The sequence below is a fragment of the Emys orbicularis genome, chromosome 9 (assembly GCF_028017835.1).
Source record: "Emys orbicularis isolate rEmyOrb1 chromosome 9, rEmyOrb1.hap1, whole genome shotgun sequence".
NCBI lineage: Eukaryota > Metazoa > Chordata > Testudines > Emydidae > Emys > Emys orbicularis.
Genome location: NC_088691.1, coordinates 102,558,248 through 102,574,444, shown reverse-complemented (window position 1 = coordinate 102,574,444; position 16,197 = coordinate 102,558,248). Strand labels below are relative to the sequence as shown.

The 16,197-nt window shown below is 53.6% G+C and overlaps 1 long non-coding RNA gene across 1 annotated transcript; it reads right to left on the bottom strand.

Moving 5' to 3' along the window:
* Positions 1-8,026: 8,026 nt before the first annotated feature.
* LOC135883762 (uncharacterized) lies at positions 8,027-15,961 on the bottom strand. Its single transcript, XR_010561660.1, has 5 exons — positions 15,768-15,961; positions 15,513-15,670; positions 11,169-11,460; positions 10,947-11,011; positions 8,027-9,245 (listed from the first exon to the last, which is right to left on the bottom strand). It is a non-coding gene; the product is annotated as an uncharacterized LOC135883762 (long non-coding RNA).
* Positions 15,962-16,197: the final 236 nt, after the last annotated feature.

Below are 16,197 nucleotides of genomic sequence, written 5' to 3'. Positions count from 1 at the left end.
CAGCGCCCGCGGGCAACTTCTATGCCGCCAGCGCTACACAGGGAGCCAAGTGTTTGGGGCCAGGCCCGCAGCTTGCGTCAGCTGACAGCAGCACAGCTAGGGCAGCCTGTAGCCGCTGGGGGAACTGGGCGTAGCTTTGTGGTGGCAGGCGCTGGGCGCACCAGACAGCCCCCAACCCAGGCAGGGCCTGATCCAAAGCCCATAGAAGCCAGCAGGAGAATTCCCATTAACTTCAGCGGGCGTCGGATCCGGCCTGTGGCATGACCCCCCTCCCCCAAAAAAAGAACTGCTGCCAGCCCCCTTCCCTCCCCGATAGCGAACAGCTGCCTTTATCTGCGGTGGCTGGCGGGCACGGGCGGGGCTGGCAGGGAAGAGGCGCCTCGGGCACTGGAATCGCACAGCGCTTTCCAGCTCCTCTGTGCTAGGCAGGCAGCCTCCTCTTCCCCAGCCCGGGCATTGCCCCAGAACCGCTGGGGGGGTGGGGGGGCTCGCTCGGCCAGGCTCCCAGCAGTAGGTTTGTTGTTAAGCTGCTTTCACCAGACGTCTCCTGCCAGAGGTTCGCAGCCTTCCCAGCCTCGGGCTGGGGGCCCTTGGCAGCATCCAGCCTCTGTTACCCACTTGGCGACGGGCGCGTGTGTGGAGTGGGGCATGTGCCGGAGCTCAGGGTACCCAGGACTGAGTCACCCTGTTTCCCTCCCGCTGCCCCCGCCTCCAGCGTGAGGGCATCTCTCCTGTGGTAGCTCCCTGACCCCGCCTGCCTTTCAGCCACTCAAGCAATCTCCTCTGGGCTAGGCCAGCCCAGCCCTGCCAGCAGGGGTAACCCTACTCCCCAAATCCCCTTGAATCCCTCCCCTGTGCTATCCAGCTCCTGACACCAGCTAATCACCGAAATCCCAGCTCCTCTGCCCCCATGGGAGCAGCGTACCCCAGTTTTACCTTAGCCCATAGCTCTTGGGGAACACTCAACACTGGTAATAAAGCCAGCGACGGTTTATTTAAGGAGATTCCACTCGAAACAAGAGAGAGTGACGGAAACAAACGATGCGAAATCACCTACCGCAAACTAGGCCCTACGCTTCATAGAATCATAGAATCTCAGGGTTGGAAGGGACCTCAGGAGGTCATCTAGTCCGACCCCCGGCTCAAAGCAGGACCAACCCCAACTAAATCCATAGTTCCCTTTCCTAGCTCGTACAGGAGATTTCCCCACAAAGCTCAGTCTGTTGCCTCATGGGAACCAGGATCCAAATGTTCATTGGACAGCCCTGCTGAGCGAGCGGCCTCCTCCGTGAATGGGGGCAGAGGACCTCTCCCCACTCGGTGTGCTCCTGAAACAGGCCTTCGTCTCTATTCACAGACAAGGTGGTTTCGCTCCTTTGCTGTTGGCTTTGATGGTTTTCCATTGGCTGTTCCGGGATGGGGCCACGGTAAACAACCGAGCTGTACATTATGTCACCGGCAACCCCATCCCGCATGACTAGACCATCACCAAGTGATATCACTGCCTGGTGACTCCTTTCAACCTTCAGACCACACGGGCATAACATTCAGTATAGTTACCTTCTTCTTAACGATTACCCGTACACACATCACATCGTGATCATGCACATTGAAAAGTCACACGCTTTCAATGGAGACCTCCCACGCTATCCTCTGTGGACAAACACCCTGGAAGCAACGTATTTGCTGCAGTGAGATTGCCAGGACTGAGCCAGGCGTTGCTTGTGCAGGACAGACGACCCGTAGGCCATCCAGCACCAATGCGCCTCTCTGGCATTGTGAGTTACATGTCAGTTAGTGAGTGTGAGCGGGGACGGCCGACTCTCGGTAATGTACATGCCGTACGCTCACTCGGCCTCGCCTCTGTCACCTTTGGGGCGCAGGAAGGACTTGTGGGGTGCCCAGGCAGCGTGCTGGCCCCGTGCCCAGCGGGATTTTCACCCCATGTCACCCAAGTTCAATGGTGAGGCCTTGGAGCAGGGAGATCTGTGATACACCTTAGTTTCTAGGGGAGTTCGTTCCACAGCCGTGGGCCGGCCCCCAAGGAAGTTCTGTCCCTGTTATGATGGTGGGGAGTTGTCAACCCCACTCTTCATCAGCTCCGTTAGACACCGTTGGGCACCATGAAGAGAAGGACTGAGGCCTTGAACGTGACTCGCTATTCTATGGGGCGCCAGTGTAGGGAGCGGCCTGGTCTGATGTACTTGCAGCAACCGTGTTCCTGAGATGAGCTGCAGCTCTGCGGACGAGCTGGCGTTTCCTAAGGGCGGCTGGCTGCACGCCCAGGTGTATCACGTTGCTGTCATCCAGCCCCAAGGCGGGGCAGGTGTATGTAACGGAGGCCAGGTCTTTCTGCCCCAGGATGGGACGGAGTGTCCTAGCCGTGCAGAGGCCTGACTCTCAGATGCTGCTATGCGAGAGCTCAGCGAGAACAAGGAACCTGGGAGCCCTCTCAACAAAGGACCGAACTGTCCAAGTACCGGCGTGAACCTCCAACCAGAGGAGACCGCCCCAGGGCTGCGAACTCCTCAAAGGGGATCATGTCAGGCTAGGATCCTGGCTTTGGGCAGGGGAACCAGCTCATGCCAAACCACTGTGGGACCCGCTTGATCGTCAGTTCAGAGAGGCAGAAACATTACAGAGGGTGAAACAACCCGTCGGCCCCGCCCTGCGGTGGGTTTGTGAGGGCTTGGCCCATTCTCCAGGGTGTCTTTTCCAAGAGCTTAGTTGGCTTCAAAGGGCCAAAGTCTGGTCTTAGTTACACTGGTGCGAATCCGGGGTAACTGCATTGAGGCCAGGGGAGTTCATTCAGACTGACCCCAGTTCATCCTTGACGGTGCCCAAAATGTGCCCTGTGCCTCCGAGTTTGAATGAGGAGACCCTGCTCCAGCCCTGCAGTCAGAAGGGATGCAGCGGGGCAGCTACCGAGCCACGGGGAGCCTCTGGGGCAGGGTGCTGGCCACAAGCGAGTGTGGCTGAAGGCTGGGGGGCGATGGCCTGGCAGACCGTCTCGCTCCGGGGGTGGAGTAACAGGCGGCATCGGCCATGGATGGGCGCCAGCGTCAGGTAGAGCAGGAGCTGGGGTCGAGCTGTCACAGGAGAGGTGAGGTTGATGCAAATCCCCCCCATGTCATTGTACTGGGGCCGTTGTTACACCGGGGGCACTAGGCCCGGGAGTCCGTCTGGCGCTGCACAGATCACAGAGTCCTAAGTCCTAAGGAAGCAGCAGACGCTGGCCTCCGTGCGCAGCGCACCCCGCTGGTCCCTCGAAACACGCACCGCTGACATCAGCCCGATTCGGGCTTGGAGGCGGGATGGGCGCCCCACAGTGCGAGGTGGTTTCTGCCATCTCCCCCTCCCCCCGGCCTTTACTGCTCCTGGCACTTGGAGGGAGGCTGGCTGGCTGGCCGGGGGGCGATTTTGTGGGGAAGTGACAAGCCCCTGGAGAGAGGGGCTGAGGGCCAGCTGCTGCTCTCCATTCTGCCAGGGTGAATCTGGAGTGAGTCTGTTTATTGGGTTAGCTCCACTGCTGACACAAAGCGGAGCGGAGCCCCTCTGCGGAGCTCTGGGGGCCTGTCATGTCCTTCTATTAATGACCCAGTAGCAGCAAATCAGCAGCGTCTCCAAACTCAACGGGGCAGCCTGGGATCTCAGCCCCCTGCGCACACCCGGGCCCTATGGTCCCCCCGCCCCACCGGGCCGCAGGGTCGCTGAGTCAGGCTGTTTTGGACCGAGGGGGGAGCGAATTCCCTCAGGCAGGGCTCCGCTCTGGCCCGGGGAGAGACGCGTCGCCCGGCTTTGCACTGTTGTGAGAGCAGAATCCGGCCCTGAGGAGGGAGGCCTCCCTGCAGCCCCGGCTGGCACCGCAGTGTGATAGCAACTGCAGGCCCCGTCACAATCTCCTCCTGCCACAGGCCGGGTGGGGGGTCACGTGTGCTCAGTTCCAGGGAACAGCGGTGCTTTTCCGAGGCGCTCTGGACCCAGCCCCGCTCTCCTGCCGATAACAAGCCCTGCCCAGTGGCAAGCAGAGCGATACAGCCGGATGATTCCTCCGGAGGCCATGTGTTACCCGCAGATGGCCTTCTCAGGCCTCTTCTGGATGCTGACCAGCTGCTCCCAGGAGATATGGCGCAGGAGAGGAAGTGCGGGCCTGCAACCTGCGGAGGGCCATCCAGCTGGCTGAACGAACAGCCGCAGGCTGCTCCGATACACTCAGCGGCCGAGACACATTGCACACCAGTTTCACTTCAGCCAGGAACCGCCTGTCATTTTCGGAGCAGGGTTTCAAGAGAACGTGGATTTCTGCTCATACGCGCCAGGTTTAACCTGCCCATTGGCACTGGGGTTGGGAAGAAAATCGCGCCCCGTCCCCCTGCCCTCCCCAGGGCAGGTCACAGCCAAAGACCCGTCTGGGGACTGGGCGTTCACCTTTCTCTGCAGCTGGGAGCAGGGCACCATACATTCGAATCAGCGGCACTGAACCCACATGGTCATTTTCCTGCAGCAGGTTTCTGGCCTTCTCTGTGAGGAGCTGGATGGGGTCTCAGAGGCAGCCCCGTCTGGATTTACAGTCTGCAGGCAGAACCCTGGTGGGGGGTGTCCATCCCCCTCTGGGATCAGTGGCCGTTAGGGAGCGCAGTCTAGTCATTGCCATACACAGACCCTAGCTCTGCTGCAGACTCCTGGGGTGACCTTGGACTGCCTCTGTGCCTCAGTTTCCCCATCTGTAAAACAGGAGTAATAATACCGACCTGTCGTGTAAGGGTGAGGAAGGTTGCGAGGCTTAATTCAACAACATGCCTCGAGTGCCAGCGCTGGAAGGGGCTCGAGAGGTGCCAAGTATTATTTATAACTGGAGCTGGCATTTCCAAGGCTGCAGTCAGTGATCCTGTGCTAGCTTCAACCTGACACAAGTGCCAATGTCACCTGAATGGCCCTCAATGGGCCTCTGTGCAGGTGTGAACAGGGCTTGAATTCTGCTGGGACGTGCCCGGGGGGGTCCCCCGGGTGTAGCAATGCTTTTTGCTGAAGCCAGATCCGCTCAGCTTCGGTTCCTCCTGCTGCCAGGGTCAGCCCTCGCTAGCTGGGGCACATGGCCACTGGGGCACTACCAAGGGGGTCATTCGGTCGGGACTAAACAGCGAGGCTCTGACCTAAAGATTTCTGGTGCCCTTGACAAGTGCTGAGTCAATCGTCCCCATCCGGGGGCAGAGACGGGGAGCCTGCTTTGCAGGGGATTTTCGCTAACCAAATTAGCGTTTCACTTTGGGGAAAAGCTGCCAGCAGAAGCCCAACCCGCCCCGCCCCTTGGCACAGGAGCAGGCGGGGCTGTTCTCATGAGACAGGGCTGGACTGAACCCCCAGCTCTGAGCTCTGCAGAACACTGGGGGGCGGGGAGGGGAGGGTGTTCCGGGTCCAGATCCGGATCAGAATTCTGGGGCTCTGGTCCAGCACTGGCATGACGAAGGTGCCCAGCCTGCCAGAATAGAAAGGATCCAAACGTCGGAGCTTAAGGGATGACTGCCTTGAGATTCAGGAGGCCAGACGGGAGCAAACCATCCTTGTGTCTCTGCAGCGCACAGCTCCCCAAGGGCTGTGGGGGAGTTAGCCAGCTATTCGAGGTCTCTGCTGCAGCCCTCATGGGCTTGATTCCTTCTCCGGTCCTAGCACTATCACCACTGTAACAAACACAGCCCTGCAGGGCATAGCCTGGCGCACGCTGGAGCCTTGCCAGGGGCGTGCCGTGGAGAAGTGAAATTACAATAAATAGGCAGCAGCAGGAAATATTTAAGAGTTGTCTCAGAATCAGCAGCCCACGTCCGTCATGTAAAACCTCTTGCTACAGCAGCTTCTCAGCCTGGGGTCACAACCCAAGTCGGGACCACCCTGTTCCTCCCTGAGTGCTGGGAGGGGGTGCCCCGAGCCAACTTCCGATCTTATATCTATAACCCGTGTTCCTGCCATGGCCCCGGTAAGGGTAGCTGCTGGAGTCAGGAGAGACCGGCCGCTGCCCTGTGATGGGGGTTCAACACCCACATAATCCTGGCCCACAGGAGTGCCTATCGACTGAGATTTGAGGCTCTTTGCTCATCTGAAAATACTTCCGTACCGGTGCTTCTGGGATTACATCCTTTCATCCCCAGAAGGTTTTTCCTCACTCATCCATGTGGTGCCACTCTGTCCTGTCCTCAGAGAACTGAGACAGATTTCCTAGGTGAATTCTCCTAGCTATATTGACATGGATCTCGCTAAGCCCTCCCTAGTGGGGAGTCTCTCCACCTGCACCACGGCCTCTCCGTCTTGGGTGTTGTTGTGTGGCCTGTTTCCTCCCTGTGTCTCATCACGTCTCTGCTAAGGCCCCGACCCTGCAAACGCACTCTTATTGAAGTACGTGAGGCCTCACATTGAAGTCCAGGGGCCAACTCCCATCCTTCAGTTACGCCCGTGGGAAATGTTTGCAGGACTGGGGACCTGCACCGTCAGCCCCTGTCTATTTTATTTGTCTGCGGGTTGTCAAACACCGTGAGGTGTGCCTGTAGCATACGGCTTTAATCTAGCTGACGCGGGTAACAATGGTAGTGAAGATGCAGTGGCCAGACATCAGCGCAGGCTGAGTACAGAGCCAGGGTATGAGGCAGGCCTGTACAGAGGTGGCCATCCCTGCTTTACTATTATTACCCACTCTAGCTAGGTTAAAGCTAGCACAGGTATGCCGACCGGTGCGACAATCACGCCTGGATTTGCTGTGTAGACATACCCTGTATGGAACCAGCACATGGGTGTTCAGCAAATGATAACAGCCGCACAGGTAGGCGGTGAGCAATGAAATCCAACAGCTTTCCAATGCCTCTTCTTAAAGCTGAATGTACATTTTACATGATCCTAAATTCCCTTTGCAATGAGCTAGGCTGTGTGTGTCCAGGATAATATCCTTTGCCCTTATATAGAGCTTATCGTCTGAAACGTGGTCTCAGTCATGCTTTCCAGAATGAGGTTCAGATTAGCTTGGTCCCATCTATACTAGCAGCTGAACCCTGTCCAACACACAGTGGAGGGAGGGCAAGGAAGCTGATTTTGGGTCCTTTTCCAAGTGTAGACAGAGCCGCAGTGGACTCTTGCTGTACCTGATCTAGTGTGAGCTGCAGAGACTGCTCCTGATTAGTCTCTTCCGGTAGCAGGCAAGAGAGCTTCATTGAGTAGATCAGGAGGCTTACAAATATCAGGCCTACAAGAGGCTCTCACTAATTGCTCCAGCCTTCTCCCTTCTTTCCAGGCAGACTCACCGATGAAGACTCTGATGGCATCACAGTTTCCAAACCCCGACAAACAGTTTGGAATTCCTCGGTGGTTTTTCCTCCCTGGTAAACTCTGTTTGCTTTTCCTTCAGAAGCCCATTTCCTGTACTGTGCTACTCCTGTCTGAAATGAAACCGCGAGCACATTTAGCAAGGCGCTTCGCAGCGTCCTGAAGGCATTGTGTCCTTAAAACACAGATCAGAGGGGTAGCCGTGTTAGTTTGAATCTGTAAAAAGCAACAGAGGGTCCTGTGGCACCTTTAAGACTAACAGAAGTATGGGAGCATAAGCTTTCGTGGGTGAATGCCCACTTCATCAGACACAAGACTGGGCATCACCCACGAAAGCTTATGCTCCAATACTTCTGTTAGTCTTAAAGGTGCCACAGGACCCTCTGTTGCTTAAAACACAGACTTGTTCATTGCAAGGTCTTTCATTAGCTCCTGAGGAGGGAGAGGCAATGCTTGAAATCTATACATTCATACCTCGGTTCCCACTTGCAAAAAAAATCATATTAAGTATTTCCCCACTCTGAAGGATGGCGTTTATCTCAGAGGTGGTGAAAGTTAAACACCTTGGATTTCTTTGAATGAAATCCAGCCTCTGAATCAAAGGTGCCTTGTTTAAAAACAGAAGGTCTTTTTCTTCCTTTGCCACCTGAAATATTATATGTCGGGGCTGATGGTTTTATTTCTTGAGAGTGATGGAGTAAAAAACATACAGGGTAAATGAACTGGGGCTGGGGGCGTTTTATTTGGTTTGCATTTTATTTGTATAGTCTGTCTCTGACAAGGAGGCTTCAGATCAAAATGCTGAAGATTTAAAAAAAAAAAAGTGCCCCCAAAGTGCCTCCAAATACTTTTTAAGGGAGAATCAGCAAAAAGGAATGATGTCCCCCCCTCCCCCTTTCTTCAGAAGAACTAATTCACCCCTAACGTCACCACGACACATTTTTACCGAGAGAATTTTCATGGCTCAAGCACAGTAGAGTGAAAAATTCACCTCTCTTTGACAGCCTGAGCCAGATCCTCAGCTGGTGCAAACTGGCATTGCTCCACTGACATCCATGGGGCTACACCGATTTACGCTAGCTGACGATCTGGCCCATCAGCTCTAAAAATAGAGTGATTAAAAATGGCATGTAATCATTTGATTGATTGATCTCCACTCTTATAGAGAGAGCACAATGCTCTGGGCCTGGCAGTGATCTGAGCTCATGTACAGTTGTGTGTTAGCATATTCCAAAAAGCAACAGTGAGTGCACACCACTTTTCATCTACCCCCCTGCTATTAAGTGCAGTACAGCTCTCTCCTCACTTAGGTGATGAGAGATCATTTGCAGAGCTTCCCAACCAGCAAGACATTACAATATTGAATGACAAGTGACTTAGGCAATTGATTCATAAAAGCTGCAGTCCTAATATGTTACTCGTTACCTAGGACACTCGAGATAACATACACCCCTAATGAACAGAAGCTACTTTGAGCTGCCTCCTTGTACCCCCATAAACACCACAGATGAGCCCTTGAGTCCTACTTCCACTCTGACAGTGTCTCCATCTGTGGCCTCCTGCATATCATAGCATTGATCTGTGCCTCGGTTTCCCCATCTGTAAAATGAGGATCATAGCACTGACTCACCTGGAGTATTGTGAGGATTTCATTAGTTAATCCTGCCGCAGCAAGTGGAAGAGGGAAAGCGTTAGGTAAGTGTTCAGCACTAGCATTCAGAGGAAGCCAGGAAAAACAGCTCATTTTTTTCACAACAGCTTTTCCAAAGGTACAGAACAGACAAACCAAGTGCGTTATTAGTGTTGTCCAAAAGTTACCCAGGCCCATTTGTTCACTGTGCCATGCTTAGCCTGGCGGGGTTAGCAGGAAATTCCTGGCCTCGCAGTCAAGCCTTCTGTTGTCTCTCAGATCACCGCAGGAATGTAATGTAACGAGCCAGCTAGAGAGAAAGAGAGAGAGAGTGGGCAGGTGCATCACGTCCTTTCCTCAGAACTATTCACCTGTGTGTCATAGGCACTGTACTGCTAACAGCCAGTGGAGATTCCACTTCAGACCAGTAACCAATCAAGTGCCACGTTTCCTGTCTTTCTTAATGTCAGATGCTTAAGAAGAAATTTTAAAACTGCCCTGCCCAGCGCAACATGTGTGACGCCGGCAGACCAGGGGCCAGCTCATGCCAGAGTTCCCATGTCTCAATGGAACACTGACAGCTACAGAGCTGGAATCAGCCGGGTCACCTGCCTGCTAGTATTGTTAAAATAGGGGTTACAATGATAAGGAAGTGTTTAGACTTTACCGAATGCTTATCAGTTGCTGCCTGCATTAATCTCACTCACAACATCTGTACTGTAAGGGAATATTTGAGTAGTTGTATTGTGAGCCTCTGTGACTATGTAAATCACCAGACGAGAGAGATATTAACTAGTGTGATGGGCTAATCTTTGACGGAAGGTGTTAGTGGGTGTCCAGCCCAGCAGGAAAGGTCCAACGACACCAGACAATTGTGGGACGTTAAAGAGGCCAAAAGACACTGGTTGTTCTGCCCTCCTGCCTGTGAAGACGAGTCATGCAAGTGGATTCCTCTTGTCAATTGAATTTGCAGCTTTCTAGGCACAAGCAAGAGGTCCCCAGTCCTTAGCCTGGGGTAGCCCTAATGGACATAGAGGGCTTGCTGATTATAGAAGCTTCTATTATCTTTTGAAACTTAAGAATGTAACTCATTTGTGTATCTATGATTACCTGCTTTTACCTTGTAAATAACTCTCATTTCATTTTCCTACTTAATAAATCTGTACATAGTTCATTATGGGATTGGCTACAATCATTGTCTTTGGTGGAAGATCTAAGGTGCAACTGACCTGGGAAAAGTGACCGGTTTTTTGGGACTCAGAGTAACCTGAATGTTGCTGTGATTCTTGGTGTAAGGGACCATCTATCACAAAGGCAGGTTCACCTGGGTGGCGAGACAGATCGGAGAACCCAAGGGGACCGTCTGTGATTCCATGTTAAGGCTGTTATAGTGCCTGAGGAATTTACACTTGACACTTGGTTGGTGACATCTAAGTATAGAGCTCACAGTCAGTTTGGGGTTTGTGCCCTGCTTCCTGGAAGTCTGCCCTGAGACTGGTATTCACGCTCTTCAGTCACTGCCGGCAGCATTACAATATGCTTAGAAGAAAACATAAAGCACCTACTGAAATGTCCAATGCTATACCCCATGGGAGCGAGTGAATTTCTTCCTAGCCCCAGCTGGTGATCCCCTTATGCCCTGCAGCATGAGGGCTGAGATTTCTTGTCATTTTGGGCTCTGTAACTCCAGAGGCAGTCACATAACTGTCTCATCCGTCTCTGAATCCTGAAAAGCATTTTGCTTCAGTTGGATGGTCTGTATTGTTTTAACACCGAGGCCAAAGAGTCCAGAATGCAAACATGCAGTTACAAACGTAAGATCACGAAGCAGGCGGTTGTGCTAAGCACCCTGGTGCTAAGGAAGGTCACCGAACCCCTCTCAAGGACTCAGATGACTTTCTGAGTTCAGCTCAGCAAGTGGAAGGGTTGTGTTACAGCTACAGACAGGACAGGAGATGAATGATGGTGATTTATAATTCCCGCTTCTCCCCCCTGTTTCACTTGGACTCACCTGTGGAAACTTGTCATATGACTTGCTGTCCCAAAGACACGTGTCATCTGTTCCGAAGCAATGGCCTACTTGAAAAGGGAACCGAGATCAGGAAAGAAATACCACAGATAAAAAAAAAGAATCTGGAAAAATGTCACAAGCTCATCTCAACAGACCAAAAAAGCCATGAAAACTCAGGGCTAACTGCAGCCCCCTCCTTTGCCCCCATGTCCTGTACCTTACCTGACAGTGACAGAGGACAGACCATGAGCACTGGGTTATTTACTCTGTGACGCACAGTAGATTAGCTATTGTCCTTAATTCTTCATCGGCAGCAAATATTAGAAAACTTCCTGTTATCATATTCCCCATGTATTTGGCACTGGTGCGACCACTGCTGGAATACTCTGTCCAGTTCTGGTGTCCACATTTCAGGAAGGATGTTGATACAGTGGAGAGGGTTCAGAGAAGAGCCACAAGAATGATTAAAGGATTGGAAAACCTGCCTCGTAGTGAAAGACTCCAGGAGCCCAACCTGTTTAGTGTAACAAAGAGAAGGTTAAGGGGTGACTAGATCACAGTTTATGAATATCTACAAGGGTAACAGAAGTTTGATAATAGAGGGCTCTTTAATCTAGCAGACAGAGGTCTAACAAGGCTGGAAGCTGAAGCTAGACAAATTCAGACTAGAAATAAGGCACCAATGGTAATTAACCACTGGAACAATTTACCAAGGATCGTGGTGGATTCTCCATCACGGGCCATTTTTAAGCCCAGATGGCTGTTGATCAAATGAGAAGGAATTCAGGGAAGTCCTACGGCCTGTGTGACGCAGGAGGTCAGAGCAGATGATCAAAATGTTCCCTTCCGGCCGGAGAAGCTATGCATGTGAATTACCCACGGGGAGTGCTGTCTCAGCTCCTATCAAGCTGGCGAAATCTTCTCACCATCACTAGTAAAACATCCTTCTCTAGGGCCTCTGCCCAGCCTGGTGCCAGCTGGGGCGGAATGCTTGTTGCTGCCCTTCTTCTCTCCAAGACAAAGAAGCAGGACCATGGCCCTTTATTTCCTGGCTGGGGAATGAGATTTTGCCCCGTGGTCCCAGGTTCAGATCCAGCCCAGGTCAGCAGGGCTAGTCAGTGGCACCTACATGCCCATCACAAACCCACTGCCACGACGTGCACTAGTTAGCTCCCTTGCTGGCAGGCTCAGTGGGGAGACTGAGGCTTACAGCGAATGGACCCTGAGCTAGTCTCTCAGCCTTAGACGGAGCCGCGATGGCAGGCTGGGGTGGGACAGCTGGCTCAGCCACGGCTCACGCCGTGTGGTGCCTAAGCTTTGCTCCCTGCACTTCGCCAGCCATGAGAAAAGCTTTTGACGGTCTTTGCTTTTCTTCTGCTCTGCTGGAGATCGTTAAAGCAGCTGACGTAACAGCTCAGAAAGGCACCCAGATACACCGAAAGCAAATGAACACGAAACAAGCCTAGGCCTGTCCACACACCCAGCCCACACTCTACAAACTAGGATTATTCATCCTGCGTTTACCCCTGAAACCCAATCAACGCAGGCAGTTCACAGCGGCAAACTCCTCTCACTCCTCCCAGGAGCAGCGCCAGGGTTTTTGGCGCCCTAGGCGGGGGTCCTTCCATGCTCCCGGTCGGCAGCGGCAATTCTGCGATGGGGGGGGTCCTTCCGCGCTCCCGGTCTTTGGGGCACTTCGGCGGCGGGTCCCGGAGCGAGTGAAGGACCTGCTGCAGAATTGCTGACGAAGACCCAGAGCGCGGAAGGACCCCCCGCCGCTGAATTGCCGCCCCCCCAAATCCTGGTGCCCTAGGCGACCGCCTAGGTCGCCTAAATGGAAGCGCCGGCCCTGACTCCTCCTGAACCAGCTAACACTGTGCAGCATTGCAGGAATGCATCTCTCGGCCTTGCTTTTCAGCCTTAAGTGCACTAAGGTTTGAGCCTCCTGTGCAGCCCCTGTGTCTGGACACAACTTGCACTTGTGCATGGGGGTTTGCACAGGGGCAACTCACCCTGGCTTGGAATCATGCTGAGCTGAGGTAAATGGTATCTACACTGCAGTGCAGCTACCCTAGAAGCTAAACTCCCACGGAAGACACGGCTGCTGTCCCCCAGTTGCATGCAGCTGAGGTTCTGTTCTCTTCAGGGCCTTATTCTGCACCCATGGCTGCAGTAGCTGGAGCTTCCCGGACTTCAAAAAAACCCCTCTGCCCGCTGCACAGCCCGCTCGCCTGTATTTCATTTAGAGCCACATCCTGTTCCAACTAAAGAAGAGACTGTTGCAGACGGCAATTCAGGTGCTTCGCTCCATGAATGAAGCAATTTCCTGCGCAGGGGACACTCTGCATGTGCGACCTCTGGGCAGAAACGATTGTGTGTTCTCGTGCTACAGTTCTAACCGTCTGCGCGGTTGGTCGTGATCTGATAAGGAGCTGCTTGGATTGCCTAATGCAAGGTATAGTTCAGCATCATATTTTGCTTTGCTGGCTCGACAAGTGCCCTGTCTAAATTATATAACCCTAAAAGCCATGGGGCTGGCATATTCGTGTTATTTGTATTACAGCAGTGCAGTGAGCTCCCGAGCACGGAGCAAGAGCCTGTTGTGCTAGGAGCTGTACCAACAAATTGAGACAGTTCCTGCGCCAGAGAGTTTGCAATCCAGGAAACAAAGAATTCCCAGAGTTCTCCCGGGGCCTGGCTGCCTTTCACCTCAAGATGACTAAAATTAATGCACATGACATGAAATGCTCATGACATGACAACACATGCCCCCCGGGTTCGGTCACAGAGACCCCCTTGGGACTGTCGCCTGACATGCTGAGCCCGTTTTCCCTGCAGCTTGGGACTCCAGAACCCTGCCTTGTTGAGCCAGACACACCAGCCTGCTGCAGGGTCTGTGCCCCCAAAGCTGCAGACTTAACTGAAAACAGCTCAGCAGGTTACCTGTCTCCAGCACCCAATGGGATCCAAACCCCAAATAAATCCGTTTTACTCTGTATAAAGCTTATACAGGGTAAATTCATAAATTGTCCAGCCTCTATTACACGGCTCGAGAGATCTGCACAGCTGTTTGCTCCCCCAGGTATTAATCACTTACTCTGGGTGGGCGAGCAGCTGTCGGCACCTCCTGCACCAAGGAGTGGAGCTGGCGCTGTGCTGGGGCCAGAGCAGTATGCAAAGACAAGGGAAGGGAGACAAACGACACATCATGCCCGCAGTGTTCCCAAGGCTTAGCATCTGAGAAAGTCTAGAACAAGGGTGGCCAAACCGTGGGTCACAAACCGCATGCGGATCTTGTACAGATAAAGTGTGGCTCGCAGAACCCCACCCCCATTCTCCACCTACCCGACTGCAGGGGACGGGGGGGAGAAGCTCGGGACCTCTGCCTTGCAGCGGTGTGGTGGGGTAGGGGCTTCTGCCCAGCAGGGAGGGGCGTTTTGGGGCTGCAGCCCCATGGGGTGCGGCAGCTGGGGCTCGAACCGTTAGCAGGAGCAGTGCTGAAGCCCTGAGCCCTGGCAAGCGCCTCCTGCAGGGTTGAAACCCCGAGCCCTTGCAAGTGTGCCCTGGCTCTCAAACTTTGGAAGATTGTCAGATGTGGGGGGGGGGGGGGAGGGCTAGCTCCAGGGGGGAGGGCTAGCTCAGTGGTTTGAACATTGGCCTGCTAAACCCAGGGTTGTGAGATCTGCACCCCAGCTGTGCTGTGTGCACACAGGGATACGGCAGGGAGTCTGTGACACTTGATCTAGGTCACAAATGAAGTGAGTTTGGAGGGCTCTGTCTAGTCCCAGGTAGGCATCTGACCTCATCACTCCTTCACTTGGCAGTTCAGCACAATTGGCAGGAGCAGGGCATGGCTGGGATAGAGGGACTGTTGCAGGGCAGAATAACTGGAAGATCAGCACTGTGAAATTAGCTCGGCCGTGACCAATGCCATTTATCTCTCATTTCCAGGAGAGTTCAGACCCCTCCTCCCCTGCCTCTCACACCCCTCCACCAGCGCAAAAGACTTGCCCTTGAGATGCCACTCTACTGGCACTGCACGGCCCGTAAGAGGATACTTGACATGTGACTCGCTGCAGAGCTACTGGGAACATGACTGACTGATCTGTGCTACCCCTCCCAAAGGAAGGCATTGCTTATTCCACTCCTGTGCTGGTGAGCCTGGGGCTGCAGTGTTGTGCAAAGGTTTGCCGGGAAACCTCAGCACTCAGACTTGCCAACTGCCCTGCTCTGACTGACCTCCGTTTAAAACCCTCCTAAATGATTACAGTTCCTCAAGCTCCTGCTAAGGCCTTTCCTACCCCAGGGGGTGGGGGGTGCCGTGGTTTCAACCATCAGCGGAACTGCACTGGGGCAAACCCCATAGGGCAGACAGGCCAGGCTGTGATTTGCACTAACGCAGTTTGCCTTGCTTTCCAGTCCACTCTAGGCGTTTGCACTGAAGGGCATCAGCGGCTGGCCACCAATGGCTAACACTGGGGCAACATCCACCCACGCCACGGTGCAGACAAAGCTGAAGGACGGCAATGTTACATCCTCCAAAGGCTGCATCCGGCAAACATTTACCTCTGCGAGTAACTTTATTCTTGGGAGCAGCCACGCTGAAGTCAATGGAAGTGAGCAGTTAGGAGATCTATTTGGGTGCAGAAAGCTACTCTCGTGAGTAAGGATTTGCTGGGTCGGGGTCTTCGGTAGATTTTCCTTTCAGCTTCCTTCCTAGTATCCTAATGACACAAACAGAACTGTACGTTAATCCTCTGTGTTAAGAACCTTTGTTAACTAGCAAGGGGGAGTATGTGACATCCTAATTTTGGTCCTCACCCCTGAGCTATAAATTGATCTGGCCTGGAACTGAGCACCCTCAACTCCCATTGGTGTCCCTGGGAATCGAGAGCACTCAACACCAGGAAGGAGGAGGCCATAAAGGTTTATAAGCTTGCGCAAGGGATATGTCGACGCTGCAGTTAGACACCCTGGGCTGGCGGGGCTCAAGCGAAGGGGCTGTTTATTTGTGGGGTTGGACTGCAGCCTGAGCTCTGGGCCACTCCCACCTTGCAGAGTCCTAACGCCAGGGCTCCGGCCCGAACATCTGCAATTAAACAGCCCCTGAGCCCTGCAAGCCCAAATCAGCTGGCCCAGGCCAGCCGCAGGTTTTTAACTGCAGCATGGACTTCCCCAATATTTTCGCTCTCGTGGTTGCTGCTAAAGGGTTCCGACACCGGCGCGCATAACAGGAAGGATCAATATGGTG